Genomic DNA, 24,776 nt, shown 5'->3' with positions numbered 1-24,776 from the left:
GGAACAAGAACATCCTCAGAGAAGATTCCTGAAGGCTTGATGGTGCAGTTCTCGGTATAACCTAAATTTGTATTGGACTCTTATTGGTGCAGAACATTAACATTTACAGTGTTCTTCAGAAACTAAACCCCTTTACATAAGGTTAATAAATTGTTTATAAAAGTTTACAAATACTTTATAAACCATTAATAAGCAGTAACCCATAAATAGAAAGTTCAACAATTACCTGTTGTTTGTCATTTAGAGCACTTATCATTTATTTGCAGAAAATAAGAAATAATTAAAATAACAAATAATGCAAAGAAATATTATTTCAAGTTTTTCATAAAGTTTTAAGAGTTTAGAAATCAATATTTGGTTGGAAATCAATAGTTCTCCTCCACCAGTCTTACACACTGCTTTTGGATAACTTTATGCCACTCCTGGTGCAAAAATTCATGCAGTTCAGTTTGGTGGTTTGATGGCTTGTGATCATCCATCTTCCTCTTGATTATATTCCAGAGGTTTTCAATTTGGTAAAATCAAAGACACTTATAATTTTTAAATGGCCTCTTATTTTTTCCCGAGCTGTATACAGTATGCGTTGAATCTGCTTACAAAAGGTTCAAAAAGTATTTTCACCCTAATTAATAACATTAATAAACGTATTTATAAACTGTTAATAAACATTTGTTTTATAAATGAGCCTTACTTTTAAGTGATTCCACTGGTTCTACCACTAATTATGGTATCACTATGAAGAAAAAAAAAACTTATAATACAGCAGTAAATCTACCACAACAACGAACAGATAAACAGATTTTTAAACTTATAAATTGAAAATATGAGATTTGTTTGAAGTGCCACATAGACACACTCTTGGTTCTCTAAAACTCTGAATCAATGAGTGTTTAGACAGACATTATGGCTAATTTAATGTGTGAATGCTAATTTAGTTAGTAATTAATTAGTAATTACACCTATGTATATCAAAAACTGTAATAGAGAAACAATAGATCATATAAAATGTTTATCTTAATCTTATTACACATTTATAACCAATTAAGTAAGAATAGTCTGTTACCACTATTGTGACATTGACTATTGTGTGTGGTAATTACATTAATCAAAACTAAAGTGTGTACACAAGTGTAATTACCCGTACTGTACCACTGTAATCTGTCTGTAACAATGAACAATGATGTGACCTGTAGTGCAATTATTATTATTATAGTAGTACTGCAAAAAGTGAGCAATACATCTTAAGGTTAAGCACTTGCGTAACTTTATGCAAAAAAAAAATAATAATAACACTATTATGCTTAAAATAAAACATATTTTTTTAATGTCTATATGATTATTGTCTTTATAAGAATTGCAACTCTGGAATTATATTTTATTCCTATCATAACGTGATAAAACAAGTAAATGAGTAGTTTAAAAAGATTTGTTCATAAAACAGCTCTTTAAACAGCTTCCATTAAACAACTTGCTGTACATGAACTCTGCATCACATAAAGCTGGGCTGAAACAGTAAAATATTAGATAATAGTAAAATGTATAGATAAAAGATAATTTAGAAAATAAATAAATTACAAAAAAGAAAAGATCAGAAAAAATAAAATGCAGACACTGAAAAGCCCAATACCACCATCACAAAATCTCACTATTCAAATGCTAATTTGTTTAAGTAGGTTTTAGGCCTGATTTAAAGACCCAGATAGAAGTGGCTAGGTGAATGTTGAGCTGTTCACTGATCTATAGTCTCTAAGCATAAACCACAAATGCAATATTCTTATAAGTTTACTTTAAGTAGAAACAAAAGCACTTTAAACTGTATCTTGAATTAAACCACTAGCTAATGAAGAGAAGTGAAAGCTGGTGTAACATGGTCTCTTTTTTCCTGGTACTGGTCAATAACCTGGACTATGATGAAAACTGTAATATACAGCTCTGGAAAACTTAAAAATGATAAGTTTCTTTGATTTTACCAAGTTGTAAACCTCTGGAATATAATCAAGAGGAAGATGGATGATCACAAACCATCAAACCAAGCTCAACTGCTTGAATTTTTGCACCAGAAGTAAAGGCATAAAGTTATCCAAAAGCAGTGTGTAAGACTGGTGGAGGAGAACATGCAAAGATGCATGAAAACCAAATATTGTTCCACCAAATATTAACTCTTAAAACTTTATAAAAAATAGCTTTTTCTATGCATTATTTGTATATAAATAAAGCAAATAAATAAATGCTCTAAATGACATTTTTTTTAATTTGGGACAAATGGTGTCCATACTTTATAGAATAAAACAGCAATGTTCATTTTACTCAAAAATATACCTGTAAATACCAAAGTCATAGAAACTGATTCAGACACTGTGAAGTGGTCTCTTAATTTTTAGCAATTTATAGCAATTTTACCTTTATTTGTTGTTTTCTTTAATATTGTAAAATATTTAATTTTAGGTGCTGTCATAAATTAGGAAATGAAGCACAAATATTTCAGTAACTGATTTCTCACAAAAGGGAGAAATAATCGATGTATGATTAGGAAAAATTCTAAATTCTTGAAGAAATTAAAGCATGAATGACTTTTTCTAGGTAGAAACTCAGAGAGTTGGAAGAAACTTTTTTTGTTGATTTGTTCATCAAATGTGAGGTTAATTTGGGTCAAAGAGGAAAAAACGTAATCTTTTGTATATTTCAAAGTATATTTTTGAGCATTGTTATTAATCATCAAATATTTACAAAATATAAACACTAGTTGTTTAAATTGCGGTCAAATGAAACCTGAGTATAATATGCTCTTTTTGGGGGAATGCTCAGCTCTAAGAATGCATGCAGTGTTGTTGAAGATCTTTAATGAAGTTTGACAGAGCTCAGGGGATTTGTCCAGCTGGTCCTCGGGGTCCTCAGGAGTCATAACCCTTTGTGTTGGCTCCTCTAATCCATTCAAAGTCATAATAAGTCCAGAAAGTCAATGGATACCCATGGGGCACGAGTAATTGCTTCACAATGACTTTAAGATTATAGTTTTTTTCAGTGTACTATAAAAACTGACATTTAGCATACACTGATCAGCCATAACATTAAACATACGGGTGAAGTGAATACTGATACTGAACACTGATAATCTGGATACAATGGAAACTGAGTATAGATTTTAAACAGCAAGTAAACAATCAGTTCTAATGATTTGATTGAAATCTGGTTTAAAGCACTGGGTCAAGCAGCTGATAGCTGGTTAAGTGGTGTGAGGGTCATGGGCACCCAAGGTTTATTAATGTGGATCATGAAGATCCAACCTCACAGTTAACAGGACAGGATCTGCTGGTATCAGATACACCAAATACCTTCAGAGGTCTTGTGGACCCTACACGCTAATAAGAATACATACTGTAGATGTACCATTATTCCATTATTGGTTTACTATAGAACAGGGATCGGCAATAGGCAGCCCACGGGCCAGATGTGGCCCACAAGCATGAAACATCTGGCCCATGAGGTTGTGTGAACTGTAATCAACGATAATGTAAAAATAAAATGCTTCTCTTGTGAGCTTTTGTTTACATTCCTCCCCTGTCTCTCTGTCGCGCTCAGCGTGACTTTAGTTTTTCCACTCGTTCTTTGGGCTCCCTATCTCCTTATAAGGGGCCGGGTCCCAATTCAGTAGTGATAGTATATTAGACCTCGATTTCCTTTCATCTTGGGTTTAACTGCTTTGAATTCAACTGTTCTGCAACCCTCTGGGCTGGAGAGCTACTAGTTTGTAATTTTTTTTGTTTTTTTTTGTGGCCTGTCATGTTAATTGCTGACCCCTGCTATAGAACATTACATTAGATAAGATTTTAAAGGGACAAAAAAGAGATTTTAGGGACATATTTATTTTTTTTCTCCAGTTTAGACCTTTCCAAACCACTCTTACTAGGTAGCCGTTCTCAAATTCAATATTCCACCAAACCACCCCCTCCCCCCCCCCCCAGTGAGATTTTGTGATGGTGGTATTGGGCTTTTCAGTGTCTGCATTTTATTTTTTCTGATCTTTTCTTTTTTGTAATTTATTTATTTTCTAAATTATCTTTTATCTATACATTTTACTATTATCTAATATTTTACTGTTTCAGCCCAGCTTTATGTGATGCAGAGTTCATGTACAGCAAGTTGTTTAATGCAAGCTGTTTAAAGAGCTGTTAGCCGTTCTCAAATTCAATATTCCACCCCCACCCACCCCCCCCCCCCCCATTCTCAATAGAAATATTTTGTCGACTTTAAGCACCTGCCCCTCCGAATGTTTCTCTCTGCACGGCCCTGGTTTCTATATCGTTATCTTGTTTATCATATATTCTCCTTCTCATTTTCTCTCCTGTACCTCTCCTCTTTATTTTCCTAGTTTATCTTGTTTTTTAGTTAGGTTATATAGGTTAGCCTCCCTATTTGTTTATTTTTCCTGATACTTGTTTTGGTTTATTCAGTAGTTTCTTTGTTTGTTTCTTGTTTAATAAGAAGTGCCCCTTATTTCCTGCATTTGTGTCTGCCTTCGCCTTCGTGTCCTCTCCCTGCTCCTGCACATTCATTCCTGACACAAACATACATGTTTCCTTCACTCTGTACAATAAATATCATCTCAATTTAACATTATTAATTGCTTCATGTGATAACAAGCTCAAATAAATAGGTCTTCCTAGAATTAATTAATATTTATATTGTTTGTTAGCATTGTTCTATGTGGAGCCGACATATTTTTTTCCAGTGTGTTTACATGTATGTGAGCCAAGAGTATGTTAAAATATGGCACGTATTGAGTTCAGTTATAGGTAGGGTATATATTTCACGCTCTTGCATAATGCTCCTCTAAAATAACGGAGTGTATGAACAGCTAGCAGCTACTTTCAGGACTGGGAATGCTTTCAGGTGGTGTCAGAATGCTCCCTCTCAGTATCTCAGTATCTCACTGTGTTCGGTCACATGGGGCTTTTCTGCAGCATCGCACGCCAGACCTCCCACACGCTAATACAGCGCAGGGTCTTCTCATGGCAGAGCTTGTTCTAAAAAGCCTATAAACTATGAGAAAATGGCTCTAAATGGCCTTAATTCTGTCATTAGGTGAGAGAGAGTAACACTGTGATTGGCCGGCCGGCCTGTTCCATATTCAGCAGCTCCAGATGAGACAGGGGGCCTGCTGGGAAAATGGTGTCGTAATCAGGAGCCCACCGCTCTGCCTGATCAGGTATGAAGTCTCTCTCGGCCTTCCTCAGGACGCCTCGTCCTCATCCTCTGCCGCTGGTGCCGTTAGCGATTTGCTCTGCTGATGCTCTGCTGCTGGTCTTGCTGCTGCTGTCTGTGGCTGGGTGGAGGCTGAGCTGATGGAGCTGAGGGGATTCTACTGATTTCAGGATGGGAGTAAAGGTTACAGAAAGCCATCAAACCAAGCTGAACTTCTTGACATTTTGCACCAGGAGTAAAGGCATAAAGTTATCCAAAAGCAGTGTGTAAGACTGGTGGAGGAGAACATGATGCCAAGATGCATAAAAACTGTGATTAAAACCAGAGTTATTCCACCAAATATTGATTTCTGAACTCTTAAAACATAATGAATATGAACTTTTTCTTTGCATTATTTGAGGTCTGAAAGCTCTGCATCTTATTTGTTATTTCAGCCATTTCTCATTTTATGCAAATAAATTCTCTAAATGACAATATTTTTATTTGGAATTTGGGAGAAATGTTGTCTGTAGTTTATAGAATAAAACAACTATACTTATTTTACTTCAAAATATGCCTATAAATAGCAAAATCAGATAAACTGATTCAGAAACTGAAGTGCTCTCTTAATTCTTACCAGAGCTGTATGTATAAGTTGTAAGGTGTCAGGGGCCAGGCGTTATTATAAGGTGGCGCAAATCCACAGTGGACAGTGCAGTGACTTGTAATGATCATGACCGGCAGTGTCTGGCTAGAATTGTCCATGAGAACAAACAAGTTACTCACAAGCAACAAATCATAGTTGAGGGGATTCCGCTGATGGAGGACAGGAGTAAAGGTTATGGCGAGTGAAGAGAAGAGAAAAGCAGTGAGGGAGTTTTTAGTTTGTTTTTCTTTTTTCTTTTTTTTTTGTTCCCACATTTGATTATTCAGGATGGATGAACTAAATTCTAACCCCATAAAATTCGGATGCCCTTTGGGAGTTATTTGCATATATTTCGGCCCCCCTCCCGGCCCTTCTCAGCTCCCTCTGTTTCCCCCCGAATGTCAAAGAGAGGCTGAAGCAGCCGGGCCTGTCTGGCCTTTAAGATGTCACTGTGGTGTGAAATATAGCTGAACAGGCAGGAGCTTTGAAACTCCAACGGAACCCTCCTCCGCACACACACACACACACACACACACACACACACACACACACACACACACATAGTCTCATGTACAAGTGCACAAAAACACACAAACACACACACACACACAGACTGACCATTATTTATTAATTATCTGAATAAGTTAACAAGTTTAAAAGTAAGCTTATTCAATAAATGATCAATAGTGCTATATATTGAGCTACAGTTCAATTTGGTTTTACCAAATTAAAAACCTCTGGAATATAATCAAGAGGAAGATGGATGATCACAAGCCATCAAACCACCAAACTGAACTGCACCAGGAGTGTAAAGCATAAAGTTATCCAAAAGCAGTGTGTAAGACTGGTGGAGGAGGAGAACATGATGCCAAGATGCATGAAAACTGTGATTAAAATCAGAGTTATTTCACCAAATATTGATTTCTGAACTCTTAAAACTTTATGAATATGAACTTGTTTTCTTTGCATTATTTGAGGTCTGAAAGCTCTGCATCTTTTTTTATTATTGTAGCCATTTCTCATTTTCTACAAATAAATGCTCTGAATGACAATATTTTACTAATTTTACTCAAACATATACCTATAATAAGCAACTCCATAACAACTACCTCCAGTGCAAAAATTGGGAACCACTTCATAAATTAGTTTTTTCTTCCTTCTTTTCTCTTTGTAGTTGTAGTTACTCATGCTCTTCAAAGTGTTTGAAGAAGATTTTTTATATGGTTGCTTTATTATGTTGTTATAGAATGCATTAACAGTTTAGAGCTGTTCACTAGATGGTAATGATTGTGAGCAGTGATGTCCAACCACATGCAATGCTGAAGACTCCATACACATATTTCTCAGGATAACTCATGGACAAAAGTCAAAGACACCATACATTGAACAGTGTACATAATTCAGATCTTGTGCATTTGAGTTCAAACTGGGAATGAAACGCTTTCCTCCAGTTTCTAAACCTGTTGGATCCCACAACTCAATTCAACACACTGATCTGTTGTCTGGCTGTGTCCAGCAGCAACACTCCGGTTCAGACTTCCAGCTTTATTCCAGCTCTATTTCTCTCTCTTTCTCTCTCTGTCTCTCTCTCTCTCTCACACACACACACACACACACACATTTACAATCCAATTTATCATGCATTCTTTATTCCAGCACCCTACATTCATTTTATCTCCCCTTAAACATACAAGTATATACTATCATTTTAATTGACACCACTAATATACAGTAATTGCGTTTTACATTTCTTACATTCTTTCTTTTATTTCCATTTAAATATCCACTATAAAAATTTACGTCTGAAGAAAAACAAATGCGATTAATCGCAGTTAATCACAAACTGCTATTGTGATTAATCTGATTAAATGTTTTAATTGATTTACACCACTAGTAAAAATACGATGGGCACATAATGGAGATAATGGAGGGAACACGGCCAGCATTCCCACTTGTTAGATGCATCTCATGCAGCACTGGCTTCTGAAAATATTCTTCTCCTGGATTGATTTGTCAAGGGGGGCTGAGGTAAGGGGGGGGGGGGGGGGATGCGTGAAATGCTCTAATTGTTCCAAATGAACACTCTCACCCCCGCGTTGTGGATTAATTTTGCGAGGAAAGTCTCAGAGGGCCAGGTTTTAAAATTCCACGGGGGCTGAGTGCCCGGTGGCCCGGCCGGCGGATAAAGAGGGACCCATATGTAGCTGGGCTCGGCTCAGTCATGCTTCAGTTGAGCTGCTCTGGGCCGGACCGGGGCGACTGCGCACTGAGCGATGCGGCTGGAGCGACGCCTGTTTGTTTAGGCTTGTTTTTCTGCTCAGTGCCATGATGCTTTGCTCCAACCGCAACTTTTTCTGTTGTGTGCGCTCCATCTGTGAGCGCAGGGTACTGAGGGGTGCCAAGGGGGCCCGGAGGGGGATGCAGGATGGCATTTAGTCACATGATGTATACTAGCGCAGCCCCTGCTGCCCCCCCCCCCCCCGGCCCTCTCTGGTCGGTAGGCCCCCTGGCCCATGGCTCTCCCGGGTGCGTGGGCAGAATGCAGTGTCAGGAGGCTGAGCACTGAGCGCTCATTGTGTGTGCTAAGCAAAGCGGAATGGACGGGTGACAGAAGAGGGAGGAGCCCGGCTCAGGCCTCACAAAGCCCGGGGGCGGGAATGGGGTAGGGGGGAGTGGAGTGGGGGGCATGGGAGGAGGGGGCTCTGCTGCTGCTGAGGGTTAAACAGACTAAACTCGGCACATCTATACATCTATAACCCCCCAGTCCTGCTAACTACCCTATCAGCCCTCAACTCAGGAGCCGAGCACATTCTACATATCAGTTCCTTACTAACTGCATTACTTACTATATATATTAATGTTATATTGCTGTTATTTAACAATTTTAAATGTTATATTAGTCTTAATTATCTGCATCACTTATATAGGAATGTTATATTACTGTTAATTAACTGCATTACTTACTGTATATATATATATATATATATATATATATATATATATATATATATATATATATATATATATATATATATATATATATATATATATTAATGTTATATTGCTGTAAATGAATGACATCACTTATATAGGAATGTTATATCAGTCTTAATGACCTGCATCACTAATATAGAATTATTATATTACTCTTAATTAACTACATAACTTACATATATTAATGTTATATTGCTGTTAATTAACAGCATCACTTTTATAGAAATTATATAATAGTCTTAATTACCTGCATCACTTGGAATGTTTTATTACTGTTAATTAACTGCATTACTTATATATATATATATATATATATATATATATATATATGTTATGTTGCTGTTAATTAACAGCATCACTTATATGTTAATGTTATATTTCTGTTAATTAACTACTTAACCTATATTAATTTTATGTAACTGTTTATTAGCTACATAACTTATATATTAATGTTATATTACTGTTAATTAATGACAAAACTGATATATTAGTGTTATATTACTGTTAACTGCATTACCTATTTTTTAATGATATATTAGTCTTAATTAACAGCATCATTTATATATTATATATTATATATATTATATTACTGTTTATTTACTACACACGTATATGTTAATGATTTGTTACACACATAGTTTAGATACATAACATGTATATTGTTAATTCAGTGCGTAACTCATATATGAAAGTTATGTTAATGTTAACTGCTTAACTTACCCACTGTACCATTATTATATATATGTTTTGTAAAATGCTTTGGTCTACATCACTAATTTTGAATGGTGATATACAAAAGAAGTTTATTATTATGTTTTAAATGTTAGCCTAGTACTTATTAAATAATTAGGAGCAAATCAATAATAAATTAAACTCACTATTTAGTTATTAATACTAAAATTACTTTTCCTACTTTTCCTACTGGTTACTGGTTACTGTTGTGTAAACTAATATTGTTCTCTGAGCTATCAATTTTAACTTTTTTACCTAATTTTATTCATATCATAAAAATAAAACAAAATTGTTTTAGGGGAATAATCTATTATATATTAGATAAGCTAAAAGTTATGTACTCACATACTAGTTATATGTGAGTGAGAAGATGAAATATGGGTCTAAACAAACCTTAAGACTTTAAGGGATTAAAATCAATAGCTGAATAATAAACCGGAACATTGGGGGTTTGTGAAATTATAATTTTGTATTTGTAATAATATCATCATAACGTTACATGGAAAACTGTTTAGTTATGGTCTTTTTCTCTTTTCAAAAGCTGCAAAACTACAAAAACAGCTGACTAAAGCTGAACTGGCTGTGAAAATAATGCCATACCTCGCATTGTTCCCTGTTGTTGTGATGTCAGCACTCATCAGCAGTCAGAGCTTTCAGCTGTTTAAACTGAGTTTGCAGGGAAAAAGCTTTTTAATATGATGTTACTGAAGATCAAAGTGGCAAAAATATTGAGGAACTTTATTTAGGAATTCTCTAAGCTGTCTTGTAAAATAAAATAAAACTTTTATTTCCTTAGTACATTATTCTAAAAAATATCTCCTGCTTTGTACATCACCTCAAAAAGTCATGAACCAGACAAGAAATCTTGTAATACTACGCACAAAATAATCTTGTTACATGAACTTTACATCAGTCATCAGAGTGAACAAAAAAAATGTTTTTCAGTCATTTTAAACATGCCATTATTTTTGGTGCCAGACAGGCATGAGTATTTATAGAGTTTATTCAAAAATATTCTCTAGAGTTAAATGGTGACATAATACAAACAATATATACACAGAGTGGTTGCAAACAAAAACTGATGAGCGAGATCAACAGGGAGTGATCAGAGCCGTTAGAGCCGACAGAAAGCCTACAGTAACTTAAAAAAACGCTGTGTACAATTGTGAAGAGCAGAACAGCATCTCAAAATGAACAACCTTAAACAACCTCAATTCTCCAACCTTGATAAAGATGAGCTCCAACAGTAAAACACAAACAGCAGGTTACACATCTCTCAGCCAAGAACAGAAAGCTGAGGCTGCAGTGTCTCTCAGCACAGGCTGGATAAATATAGTCTAGTCTGATGAATCTCAAATAATTGGACCAGAATTTGCAACCAACAGCATTAATCCATAGATCCAACCTGCTTTGTGTCAAAAGTTCAAGCTGGGGATGTAATACATTGGCATGCTGAATTCATACTTAATATTTTGTGCATGTTAATATAAGTTATTCATCACTTGAATGTAGTTACTGACCTGCTGCATTTTTTTTGATATTCCCTGTTTCAACTCAAAATTTTTGTGAAATCAAATTGTTTTACTTCACTATTTATTATGAATTATAATTGTTATAATTATTATTATAATTGTTATTATTTATATACAGCTCTGAAAAAAATTAAGAGACCACTTCAGTTTCTGAATCAGTTTCTCTGATTTTGCTATTTATAGGTTTATGTTTGAGTAAAATGAACATTATTGTTTTATTCTATAAACTACAGACAACTTTTCTCCCAAATTCCAAATAAAAATACTGTCATTTAGAGGCCTCAAATAATGCAAAGAAAGCAAGTTCATATTCATAAAGTTTAAAGAGTTCAGAAATCAATATTTGGTGGAATAACCCTGGTTTTTAATAACAGTTTTTATGCATCTTGGCATCATGTTTTCCTCCACCAGTCTTACACACTGCTTTTAGATAACTTTATGCTGCTTTACTCCTGGTGGAAAAATTCAAGCAGTTCAGTTTGGTTTGATGGCTTGTGATCATCCACCTTCCTCTTGATTATATTCCAGAGGTTTTTAATTTTTTTAAATCAAAGAAACTCATCATTTTTCATTTTTCTCATCATCTCTTAATATTATAAAATGTTGAAAATGTTGTATTTTCTATACTGTCCCAACCTTTTTATTTAGATGTAGATTTTTGTTTGTGAGAACATTTTTATTTTTTTGCATATACGAGCTTGTATACAAGTTTTTTTTCACAGTGTCGATATCATGCTGCCATAGATCAAAGCATTTCAGGGTGGGTGGAGATATTGCTTGTTCTTTAGACCACAATTACAGAAAGCTGTGGTTTATAGTTTGTAAAGTTTGTAAAGTGTGCATGTTTGTCGTTGCATAATAATTTTCACAGGGAGGTAGTGGTGTATGTTTCTGGGCACGGATTCAAGAAACCCCGCCCACATTAGATGTTAAGCAGTTGAGGCAGTTGCTGGTTTAATGGTCTGATACTGTGTTTCATCTTTTCTTTTACTGAACTTCATTGCCTGTACTAATGTAGCAGCAGGGCTTCCATTGAGATGCTGCTGCAGTTAAGGTCCGAATGGCCTGCAGGCATGGAAGAGTCTTCTTCAGGCCACGCGTTTCCATCCCACAAAGCCGTCGTTTGACTTTGATGAAGGTCCTTCCTCCTCGTTCTGCCCTTCCTTTGCCCTCAGAGACCCAAAGTGAACTCAGCACTTCAAAGGGGAGCTCCATTCATGCCACGGCGTAGTGCTTCCCCCCCCCCCCCCCCCCTCCCAACACACACACATATACATTGGCCCACACACACTTACCATTTGAAAAAAGCCCGGACCTTACCTTTCCCACCTACTCCTTGGCCTTCAGCAGGCAGCAGGTTTCCCCCTGCCCACTGTTTGTTCTCCGTGCTGTAGGAAGCAGCCTGCTGGGTCACTTTCCCTCCATCTTTTGTGATTGTGGACGAATGGGGAGGTCTTAAATCTGCTGTAAGCTGCTGGGGGTTATGCTTGCCTCTCTTGAGAGCAGAGATCGCCAATCCAGATGGAGGCAGCAGCCACCATGCACCATCACCATCACTAACACCACTAACACCACCACTACCACCACCAGGTGAATGATCTGGGCCATGGGTGAGCTGTCTTGAAAGCGTTTTTTTAGCACCTCAGAAGCATGGAGCTCTCATGTCAGCCCATGGCCTGCTGAGTCATTATCCCGGTAGGTAAATCACCTCCGCAATCAGTGTGTCTGAAGCCCCCTGCTCTCCAGATGATTCCCCTGCTGATTGGGCTAACTGGACTCCTGTCTGTGGAGCCATTACTATGCATTGTTTTCTCTATGGCACACAGATTGAGCTGCTCGGAGCGGTTGTGCCCCGGGCGGAAGCGATATCCGCGTATGTGTGTGTGTGTGCGTGTGTGTGTGTGAGGCCATGATGTACTCTAGGTATGTCTGGCTGCGTTCCAGAAGAGCTGAGCCCAGAGCTGACCAGTCAAGCTGTAATTCGATGGAATTCAGATGAGCCTTCCAAAATAAATACGCTGGAAAAAAATGCAGGCCCATGGGTTGGCTGGTGAGGTAGATGTTAGCAGCCCTGAAGAGTCATCGTTAAATGATTAAACTGGAAGTTGGTGGAACGGTGTCAGAATGAACAACACGTACACTCTTGACGGCAAATGACCACGTCAGGTTCCACAACTTTCAGCCAAGAACAGAAAGCTGAGGCTGCAGTTAGTATGAACCCAAGTTATTTCATGTTCTGTCTGCTCAAATTATTTTCATTTATAAATATACATCCAAAAGTAAAATATTTACCACTTTATAATAATGCTGTTGTTTTTCTGAAAATATCTGTAATTTTAATTAATTTGACCACAATAAATGCAACCACTTTGTGATGATGGTCCGTCCCAGATTCCTCAGAGTCCAGTAGAAAAGTGGATGTTGCTACTAGACATGGTGAACATAAGGCTTTTGTTGTGTATAGTAAAGTTGTAAGTGGTATTAGTGAATATAGTACAAACTATTGAAATGGAATTTATAATGGTTAATTTAACCTATATACAGCTAGCTTCTAGTTTCTGAATTAGTTTCTCTGATTTTGCTATTTATAGGTATATTTTTGAGTAAAATGATCATTGTTGTTTTATTCTATAAACTACAAATAACATTTATCTCGAATTCCAGATAAAAATATTTTCATTCAGAGCATTTATTTGCAGAAAATGAGAAATGGCTGAAAAGAAAAAACAAAGAGCTTCCAGACCTCAAATAATGCAAAGAAAACAAGTTTATATTTATAGTTCAGAAATCAATATTTGGTGGAATAACCCTGGTTTTTAATCACAGTTTTCATGCATCTTGGCATCATGTTCTCCTCCACCAGTCTTACACACTGCTTTTGTATAACTTTCAAGCAGTTCAGTTTATTTTGATGGCTTTTTATCATTCATCTTCCTCTTGATTATATTCCAGAGGTTTTCAATTTGGTAAAATCAAAGAAACTCATCATTTTTAAGTGGTCTCTTAGTTTTTGTACAGAGCTGTATAAAGTAATTTATTTGGTTAAATTGGCAAGCCACTTTTCACAGTGTAATAGCAATGTATTAATATCTTTATTACATATATATTACTTAATATATTATGTCAGATTCTTGGTTCTGATTAAATTTGAGTGACTCAACATCAGTGTTTCAACCTAACTTCCTATAGCTGAGCTTCACTATCAGATAGTATGTAACCTAACAAGAAGTGCCACTTCTGCTGATCCCATAAGCTTATTCGCCATAGCCCAGTATTACGCATCAGGACTCGCACTACACATGTCAAAACTGAGAGTTGTAATTACGCTTAAAGAAGATTTACTGTTAAAAGCACCCGGCCGAGCGCCACGGGGCAACAATCCCAGCAAGTAGACAGAATACAGAGAGGATCATGTTTTTCTGACAGTTGCCATGTTGTTTGATGGTGTACAGTAATGGTACGTTACATTTGAAGTTGGACGTTGGAATTTCCAAGTTGCAAGAAGAAAATTGCTGGAAATGAAACATTAAGTCAAATTTTCTACTTTCTAAATCAGGAGACCCTCATTGATCCAAGATGGCTGCCCTACAGATCAACAGTAGGAAAAATAGTATTATTATTATAGAGTTTATTATCACTTCTTTCTATTAGTATCTCATTAAAACCGGTCCTACACACAGTACTGTCCAACTTCTGCCACTATCTGTGAACATGATTGCATGAAGTTCCAGGATGAGCAAAATATGGTAATATTTACAGTACAGATAGCCTCTGTGTGAAAGAAGTAAACAAAATATTGTATAATGCACTATCCACAGAAATATCTAATCTAGGATATAAAAAGGGCATGTGTTCTGTTTAGATTCAACATGATTTGTAATAAACTCCAACAGAGTCTATAGCTAACTGTTTTTATTTTTTTTAATTTTTTTTACTAAAACAACGAGATTTAAAAAATTGCCTTAAAGTTTAAAGTTAAATCAAATTGGATTTAATGTTTACTTGAACTCATGACTGGAACTATGCTTAGTTTTTCAATGATGGTAACTATATGGTAGCTATTACAGCCATTTACACAGAGATCAAGCAATCAACCATTGCATAAAATATGACTAAATAAATTAGAGAAGGTAGCCTGGAGATACCTTTTTCAGTTTTGCTATAAAATACCAGTAAATGACAGTCAAACCATTTGTGGTAAGCTCTATTATTTTTAAGCTAACTGTTCTTTAGATTTTTTGAGATAAACTTTAAAAAACAACTCAAAAACTCAGATTTTAAAAAAATTGCCTTAAAGTTTAAAGTTGAAACAAACTGAATTTAATATTTACTTAAACTATTTATTCAAACTATCTATAGTTTGGCAATGATGGCCAACAGCAAATGGTAACTTGTCCTTACAGCCATTAACACAGAGGTCAGGCAAACAGCCATTAAATGGTATAAAATATGACTAAATACATTAGAGAAGGTAGCCTGGAGATAACTTGGTCGGATTTGCTATAAAATACCAGTAAATGATAGTCAAAACATTTGTAATAAATGTCTTTAGCTACAGTTTTTTTTAGCTAGATGGATTTTTTTTACTTAAAAACCTAGATAAAAAAAGTTAAGTGCCTTAAAGTTTAAAGTTAAATCAAACTGGATTTAATATTTACTTGAACTATGTTTAGTTTGGCAATGATGGACAACAGCAAATGGTAACTTGTTCTAACAGCCATTAACACAGAGATCAAGCAATCAACCATTAAATGGTATAAAATATAACTAAATACAATACAGAAGGTAGCCTTGGGGGAACAACTACACACTGATGGTGAGCAGAGTATGACTTGGTATGAATTGGGTATGATGTAATTTCCAGCTTCAACGTCTGATTTTCAGTGTATATTGAATGTAGCATTAGTTTCTATGTGTAGAAGCTTGTTTGCTGAAGTCTGTGTGAGTCTATATGAGTATTTTACTCTGTAATGTGTGTATGTGTGTGTGTTTGTGTGTGTGTGTGGGGGGGGGGGGGGTGTTGGGGGGCTGGGCAGTCTGTGTGTTTGTGTGTTTTGTGTGCCTACATCTGCAATAGAGGCCGAAACCTGAGGCCAGCCAAAGGGTGCAGAGACAAAGCCTGGGCCACGTGAAGAGCAGGCACATGCAGGCTTAGATTACCTGCCTACCTGCTGAACTTTTGGCCCCCAGAGCACAACCTGCACCCTCCTGCCTCTCCACACCCATCACCCTTCCCCTCGTCCGCCGTCCCGTGACTTCTGCTCTAGTGCTCGCTCGGCTGTTCACTAAATCTGTGCACTTCCCTCTGTGTACAGTACTGCCCCCCCACCCCCACCCTGTACTGTAGTGCAGCGTTAGACCATGCTGGCTTCCCTTTCTCTCACTTTCTGTTTCCCATCACTACTTCTCTTTACCTGAACTAGTAAAAGTCACTCCTGCTTGATAAAGATGGCTGTCAATCATGAGGAAAAGTCTTTCATTTAACTCAGTGGTTCTCAAATATTTTAAACCATGTATCACCCACAATCAAACTAAAAAAAGTGAAAGTACCACCTAAAAGTCATCCACAGAAATATAGAGTGAAAAATATGGACAAAAAATGCAATGTGTAATAACGCAACAATAAATTAATGCTATTGACATGTAGCTATACTCCACAAAAATTCCAATATAAATGCAGCAAACAAATGCAGACTTTCGCTTTTTGCTTTTTTTGTGACATTTGGAGAAAGTTAGTTTTTATCTGACAGTGACAATATGTCATTGTCTCCAGTGAAACCAGGCAAATTGTAAAGATCCAGGGATTTGGACATCGCCTGGTACCCGCATCCATTGGCGTGTCCAATCTTTTGTTTTTAATACATTAAAAACCTTTATTTGGTGGCGTACCACCTTGGTGTGCTTCACATATTTAAACATTTTGGGCAATAGTTCCAAAGTTTCAAAGTTGAAGAAAACCTTTAGTACAAAATGATTAATATGTGTCTGTGAACTAGATCCATAATAATAAGATCATGAGGATGGTGTTAATTTATATATTAAGTTTAAGTTGTATTTGTTTGTATATATATATATGTTTGTATTTGGCCACTACAAATCCTTCATTTAGTTTTTTTATTCTTGTGCCGTTTAGCAGTGACCCTGGTGGTGTGCTTCGGATAATTGTCCTGCTGCAGAACCCAAGTATGCCTGAGCTTAAGGACGTAAACTGATGGCCGGACATTCTCCTTCAGGATTTTTTGAGAGAGAGCAGAATTCACGGTTCCATCAATTACAGTAAGTTGTCATCATCGTTTAAAAACTGCTTTTTGTATTTATTTGTGTATTAAAGTTTGTTTAATAATCCGAAAAATCTATAGGGGGCGAATACTTTTATACAACACTGTAAATAAGAATGTGGTTTGAAAGATTTGAGACATTTGGGCAGCCCTATTCTATCATTATAAAAGCATAAAAGTCTTAAAAGAAGCATTGTGTTAAGATGGATCATTAAGGAGGCAAAGTGAGAGGGAATGATATATTATGAATGTAAGAGCCAGAGTACCACTACAATAAAAATAAAATATATCAGGATTAAATTAAATAAGATTTGGTACAGAAAAATAAGAGAAATATAAAAAAAAGTACAGTCATTAGTGGAAGTCCTACTGCACTGATTGTGAAAGTCTGTGGTGTGTTTGAAGCCCAGGCTGTTACCACCACTCAGAGGGTAAGCCTAACCCACACTGGATCAACCTGACTTTCAGGTCCCGTACCTGGTGATATTAACTCAACGACAGAGAGAGAGAGAGAATATGAGAGAGAGACACTAAGAGGTCCTGCGAGGCTCCGGTGGCCGGGTGGGGCCTGAATGCCACCCAGCTGAGCAAACCTGAGGCCGCCACAACAACATTTTCAGGCTTTTCACCTTCTCTCAGTCTTTCTCTCGCGTGTTTTCTCTTCTAATCCGCACTTTCTCTCAGCGCTGTCTCGTCTCAGGAAGCGGGAGGAGGAGTGTACTGGGACCTGCACGCTGAGAGAAAGGCACAGGAACGCAGGTGGATTACAGGCTTTGTTTGGTGTGGATTTGAATAGAGGATAAACAGAATGCAGACAGTGAGCTCGCTGTGGTTTACAGCCTGTCTACCTGTTTCAGGTGCAGTTCAAAAGTCCAGTTAAGGACACAGAGTAGGCGTTTTTTTGATGTAAACAATAGAGAGGAACTTTTTCTTATTGAATAAACCGCAGTTATATTTTACCCCTGTGTTACCCTGAGAGTATAATCAGATCTTCTGTGGATTCCTTGTGAACTGCTTTCCAGGAATCCAGCAATCAAGCCTCCTAATACCAGATAAAAGGTTTCAATATATATATATATACATATATATATATATATATGTATATATATATATATATATATATTTTTTTTTTTTTTATGGTTTCATAATTTAAGTATTGTGCTTGAAATTAACATTTTACGCGGTTAAGTGCTGCCACTATGATCAGGAGACCGCTGGTTCGAATCCTGTTCATGTAGCTTGCCATCAGCTACCGGAGCCCTGAGAGAGAATAAAATTGGTCTTGCTCTCTCTGGGTGCGTAAATGACGCTCTTTCCCCTCATCACTACTAGGGTGATGTCGATCAGCAGTAGGCGCCTGTGAGCTGATGTATCAGATCCGAGTCGCTGTGATTTCCTCCAAGTGCACTGTGATGCTACTCGACAATGCTAAATCAGCAGCAGTTGCAAAAGAGGCTGACTTCACATGTATCGGAGGAGGCATGTGCTAGTCTTCACCCTCCTGGTGTTCAGGCATCACTAATGATGCATTACATTCCCCAGCAATGCAACATAGTATGCATAATTTAGCTTATTTTTTTATCTAACAATTAAAAAAATATGTACAGTACCAGTCAAAAGTTTGAAAACACCTTCTCATTCAGTGTTTTAATTTTGTTTCCTACATTGTAAATGAATGCCAAAGTCACCAAGACTATGAAGGAACACATAAGGAATCAGGTAGTAGCTTAAAACTGTTAAACTAACCAAAATACTCCGTGAAGCATTTAGATGCTCTTATCTGGGGAGCTGTTAACTCTAATGAACTTATCCCGTACAACAGAGGGAACTCTTACTCTTTCTTTCCTGGAGTGGTCCTGATGAGAGTCACTTTCATCGTCATAATATTTTGATGGTCTTTGTGGTGACTGCACTTGAGGACACTTTCAAAGTTCTTGAAGTTCTACTTTTAGATTGACTGACCTTCATTGCTTCTAATTTCTTCATTTTTTTCTTTACTTAGTTGAGTAGTTGTTGTTTCTCATAATCTGGATTAGAACATAACCCAAATAGAGCTATTCACTGTATACCTGTAACTCTACCTGTTCACTACTTTACAACTGATACACTAAGATTTATTAACTTTTTTTACCCATATCCTGCCTCACTCTTTGAAAGCAAAATAAGACCTTGAATCCACAATGAATTCTGGGTATTTCTGTTCATTTTCCATGCTGACTCACAAAGCAATGAATCCTTGTATTTGAGGGTGGAGCCAAAACACATTCATGTACTTCAACCACCCTTGGTTGATACGTTCTTAAGTACTGGAATGCCACTTGGTCAGTGGATGATGACGCCAGCTGAGAACACGAGTACGCAAAAACCCACAAGAACACATACTGACAAATGTCCCATGTGCTCTGTTGGCCACGCCCCCACAGCTTAGGTCCCAGGATGTTGTCTTGACAGTACAGTAGGAGTAAAAGCGCTCACATGTATGGTGCTTATTGGAGTTATTGGTCCCAGATTGATGCCCATCAATAAAATGAAATAGCCACTATTTCAGGCAGTTACAGCTGTAGAAGACCAGTGATGGGTCTATTTATCTTCTTTTCTATCTTGTCTTCCTTTCTCTCTCTTATTCCTCATTTCTTACTATCAGTCTATCTGTAATTTCTCTCTCTCTCTGGGTGTTGGTTGTTTCCACGTCTCTCTGCAGGTCGAGGCCTGACAGACGTGCAAGACCTGCTGCCAAAAAGAACTCCCCACCTCAGCCTGCAGACATGGCTTAACAGCACTCAACACACACACACACATATGCAAATCATACACACCCCGAAAGCTTATCTACGGACGTAAACTACAAGGAAAAATCTATTAAGACACCTGATTATTCATTGTTTATTATTTTTAAACATCAACTGTATATGAAAAGAGTTTATTCTGCCTTTGTTGGAGTAAATAAACAAACTATCTCCCATATTTTGAATTTTGCTAAATTTATTTTCTTACCAAGCACTGTAAGTTTGAAATTGTTTTAGGAACAATGGCCTCATAATCACTAGTCTCACTTCGAATTCTCACCTCATTTTAAGTAATCTGAACATGAACTACTGAACAAAAAGTCAACAGTCAGGTTATTCTGATCCTTGTGTCCAAATTTATGATGTGAAATCAGCCGTTTTTACTGGATTCAAGTCTTGTGTCAAGCATTCTAAGATTTTGAGGTAATCTAATGTCACATTTCTAGCTTAATATAAGCATAAACAGCTCTGCAAAAAAAATAAGAGACCACTTTAGTTTCTAAATCAGTTTCTTGGCATGTTCTCCTCCACCAGTCTTACACATTGCTTTTGGATAACTTTATGCTACTCCTAAAATTCTCCCAAATTTCAAATACAAATATTGTCATTTAGATAAAGAGCTTTCAGACCTCAAATAATGAAAACAAGTTCATTTTATAAAGTTCAGAAATCAATATTTGGTGGAATAGCCCTGGTTTTTAATCACCGTTTTCATGCATCTTGGAATCATGTTCTCCTCCACCAGTCTTACACACTGCTTTTAGATAATTTTATGCCACTCCTGGTGCATTTTTCCCCCAGAGTTGTATGTCTTTTTGCTGTGTGAAGAACCGCTTTGAGTTTTTTATTGATTGCATTCGGCAACAAGAGCACTAGTTAGTAAGTAAGGGTAGGAAGGTGGATGATGACCACTTTATCCACCTTATCCTGAAGTCCCAAACTCATTCATTAAGTACTGGATAGAGCTCCATCCATCATTCCAGAGAACACAGTTCCACTGCTCCATAGTTATATACATCTCTAGCCTACACCAGGCATTAGACATGGTGCCAACTGGATGATGTTTATCTAGTATCTATGGTAGTGATGTTTATGATCTGATAGTGTGTGCCAGATGGATGGGATATTTCATATTTTAAGTTATGTGGGTATTTAATATTACTGAATCCACACTGTCATGGGTGTACAGATAATACATCATAGAAGGCTTTTCCACAGTGGTAATCATCATGACCAGCAGCACCTTGCTGAAGTTGTCCATGCAATCAGACCAACAACTCTGGCAGAAATCAATCACATCCTGCAGGTCAGTGCTGTCACACCGCCCAATCACATTCCTCTCCAACGCTGAAAAGAGGAAGGACAAAAGCCAAAAACTGATACACAGAAAAATAAGGTCAGGAAGTTAGATGAGAGTGAACCTAAACTTCCTCAGAACACAGGTGACCTTGAATGTTGGAGCGTAACATGATTGGTTGAAGGCAAACGAGTGACGGTGATGTCATTGCCCATTGGATTTTGGGAAATGGAGTCCGGGAGTGTTAAAGAAGAGCACAGCGGCATGACACTCGCCATATGGCAAAATTCAAACTGACATATATCATTGTGAGACCATGTTGGTTCTGTCAGATACATCACATTAAAAAGATTGAATTTTGGGAGTTTTAATACCCCCTTAAAAAGAGTCAGAACTGTTCTCAGTGGTGCTGATGCAAACATCAGACGTGTGAGATGTGATGAGTATAATAGCTGTAGAGGTTACATCACAGAGAGTTATTACATGGAATGCTTGAAATACTTTGCTTTGATGCTTCACACATTCTTTAAGGACAGTTTTGCAATAAAGTTTTGGCTCAGAGCGCATTTTTTAAAACTATTCGTAGCGGAGGTGGTAGTGGAGGCGGAAGCGGAGGTGGAGGTGGAGGTGGTAGGATAGTGGCATTTTTGGGCAATAAAGAAAAAATTATATTTTTTATTTTTTATATTCGATGTGGTGAGTGTTTTATTTTGTCACGTTTAATCTTCTGAGTCTTATCTTTGTTGGACCATCCCTTTTACATCTCACACCTGTAGGTGTAAGTTGTGAGGTGTTATCTTGTGGGTGAGGCTGAACACTGACCAGAAGTTCAGATCATGAAGGACAGAAATGAAAAACAAGACAACTGAAAAAATAAATAAATTCTGTTTTAACAAAACAAATAAATAAAAAGGAAAAAATATATATTTTCTAATTTTATATTTTGGAATTTTGAATATTTTAATGTTTCATTATAGATTACTCATAGATGCTCAAATAACATTCAACTGCATGTCTATTAAATGCAACTGAACCCTGAGGTGAAAGTAAATGATTGTCTATTAAATGAAGTAAACGTAAATTCAACTCTAATTCAAACTCTAACATTAATATTTTAGGGGTAGAGTTAGAGTTAGAGTTAAGGGTTAGATTCTATACAGAATGAATTACATTCAGTTATAAGTTAAGTTGCATTTAATATGCATTCAGATAAACTGCATTTAGTTGAATATTAGTTAAACGTTATTTGAGCTTCTATGAGGCATCTAACAAAATGCATACATGCAAAAATGGACTTGGGGCAGACATGTACATCTAGAACACTAAGAAAAATGAATAAAAACTTATTATATATTATATTATATTATAACAAATATGAAATTTTTCATGAAAGTTTAACAGCTAAATTTCAGTTTTTTACATTTAGAAAATGTAACTAATAAATGTTAAACTGACCCAGATGGATGAAACATTTATTTCTCTTAATTGAACATTCTTTGATCCATTGTGTAACGTGTATTCGAAATACATCAATACAAATACAAGGCATTACCACCCACAGTAGACAGCAGTGCAGTGGGTGATGGGTTAAGATTATGACTGGCAGCATCTGGTTAGAACTGTCCATGCGGACAGACATGTGACTCTCACAGTCTCATGGAGACCCCACACACATGTCCCACTGCTTTCATGAGACATGGAAAAATGGCAAAAGTCATGGGACACAATACTAGTAGCGCTGCTACCATGTATATATTCTAGTTGTCAGTGTAATTACAGTACACCTCTGTGAGAAAATGTGACAGACAGGCAGGTGTATCACATTTCATCTGCGTGAACATAAACAGAAACATGTTCCTCTTCTTGTTTTTTATCTTGTCACTCAGCAACCCATCTCCAGATCCACCTCTCCTCCAGCACCATGGCTAGCACACGGCGGAGGAGAAGAGTGTGAGAGAGTGTCGACACGTCTTATAAATCTCTCTGTTAGACACTTCGGTTTCCACCATGTCTCTTTTAAGTCGTTTCTCTCGCCCGCCCCGTACTTAATGACACAGAGCGTAATGAGCAGTGCGTGCAGAGAGCTGGCGTGGTAATTGCGTGTTACATACCTGTTGAGGGTGTTCACCCACAGAGAGGGAGCGAGAGAGCGGAGAGACGGAGGAGATTAAAGAGGAGTGAGATGAGGGACACTCTGGTTCCAGTACGGACTCGGCCGGGTTCTGTATCGCAGTTTACAGTGTGTCATTTCCACTCACACAGCCAGAGCCTGGATCTAATGATATTTATTACATAACTCATCATCACTGATCTGAGAGATATATCAGCAGCACACTACTGTACACTACTGTACACTACTGTACACACAATACTGCACTGTACCATCTACCTCAGCATTAACTCCTCACACTTTTACTTTCATTTACCTGCAGGGTTACAGAGAGAGAGACAGAAGAGATTCAATCTGAAAAAGAAAGTGTGTATGTACGAGTAAGAAACTTAGCATCAGAGAAAAGGTGTGTGTATGTGTATGTGTGTGTGAGAAATAGAGAGAGAGAGAAAGAGAGAGAGAGAGAGAGAGAGAGAGAGAAAGAGAGAGAGAGAAATTGAGGAGAAAATAGCATTAGAGAAAAAGACAGAATACAGAATACAGACAGAAAAAGAGTGTGAGAGAGAAAGCAATAGAGGAAAAAAGAAAGAGACTGAGCATTAAAGAAAGAGAGGGTGGAAAAGTGCACACACTGAATGTTAGCAGTCATATATAAAGTACTAGAGACACAGTACAAGTAAAAATACGTATATAATAAGTGTTCTATCAAAAAAGTAACTTAAGTAGAGGCTGAAGTGTCCTTTAACCTCCACACTCAAGTAGAAGTACTGAAGTATTCAACATATTTTGTACTTAAGTATTGTAAGTAGTTTATTGTAAAATGTAGTACTGAAGTATGAATGTAGTAGTGAAGTACTGAAAGTATTGAAAGTACAGTACTGTGTTCAGAAAGCAGTGGAAAGTTCTCATAGTGAAAGGCAGAATAAGAGCATCATGGACTGGGTTTCCATGGGCGAGCAGCTCCATCCAAGCCTCACATGAACAAACTCATTGCAGGCGAGGGGATACAGTGTTTATGTGTTTATATGTTTATGTGTGTGTGTGTGTGTGTGTGTGTGTGTAAGAGAAAGAGAGGGAAAGTGAAAGAAAGTGTGTGTGAGATAGAAAGCCTTAGAGGATAGAAAATGTATGTGTTTTAATGTGTGTGTCGGTGTGTGTGTGTAAGAGAGAGAAAGAGAGAGAGAGAGAGAGAGAGAGAGAGAGAGAGAGAGAGAGAGAGA

At 37.0% G+C, this 24,776-nt stretch overlaps 1 long non-coding RNA gene across 2 annotated transcripts in view; it reads left to right on the top strand.

The window, feature by feature from the left end:
• Window positions 1-24,776, top strand: part of LOC111195810 (uncharacterized) — a 70,104-nt gene that overhangs the window by 30,509 nt on the left and 14,819 nt on the right. The window contains exons 3-4 of one of the 2 annotated variants that reach the window (XR_002651840.2): window positions 17,219-17,361; window positions 20,065-20,318. This is a non-coding gene — a long non-coding RNA (uncharacterized LOC111195810). Of the gene's footprint in view, window positions 1-17,218; window positions 17,362-20,064; window positions 20,319-24,776 lie in introns of those variants that run through there. The other variant, XR_007440869.1, reaches the window with a different exon arrangement.

Source organism: Astyanax mexicanus, chromosome 10, assembly GCF_023375975.1.
Source record: "Astyanax mexicanus isolate ESR-SI-001 chromosome 10, AstMex3_surface, whole genome shotgun sequence".
NCBI classification, from domain to species: Eukaryota; Metazoa; Chordata; class Actinopteri; order Characiformes; family Acestrorhamphidae; genus Astyanax; species Astyanax mexicanus.
Note: the sequence above shows the minus strand (reverse complement) of the source record. Positions and strands in the feature narration are given on the sequence as shown.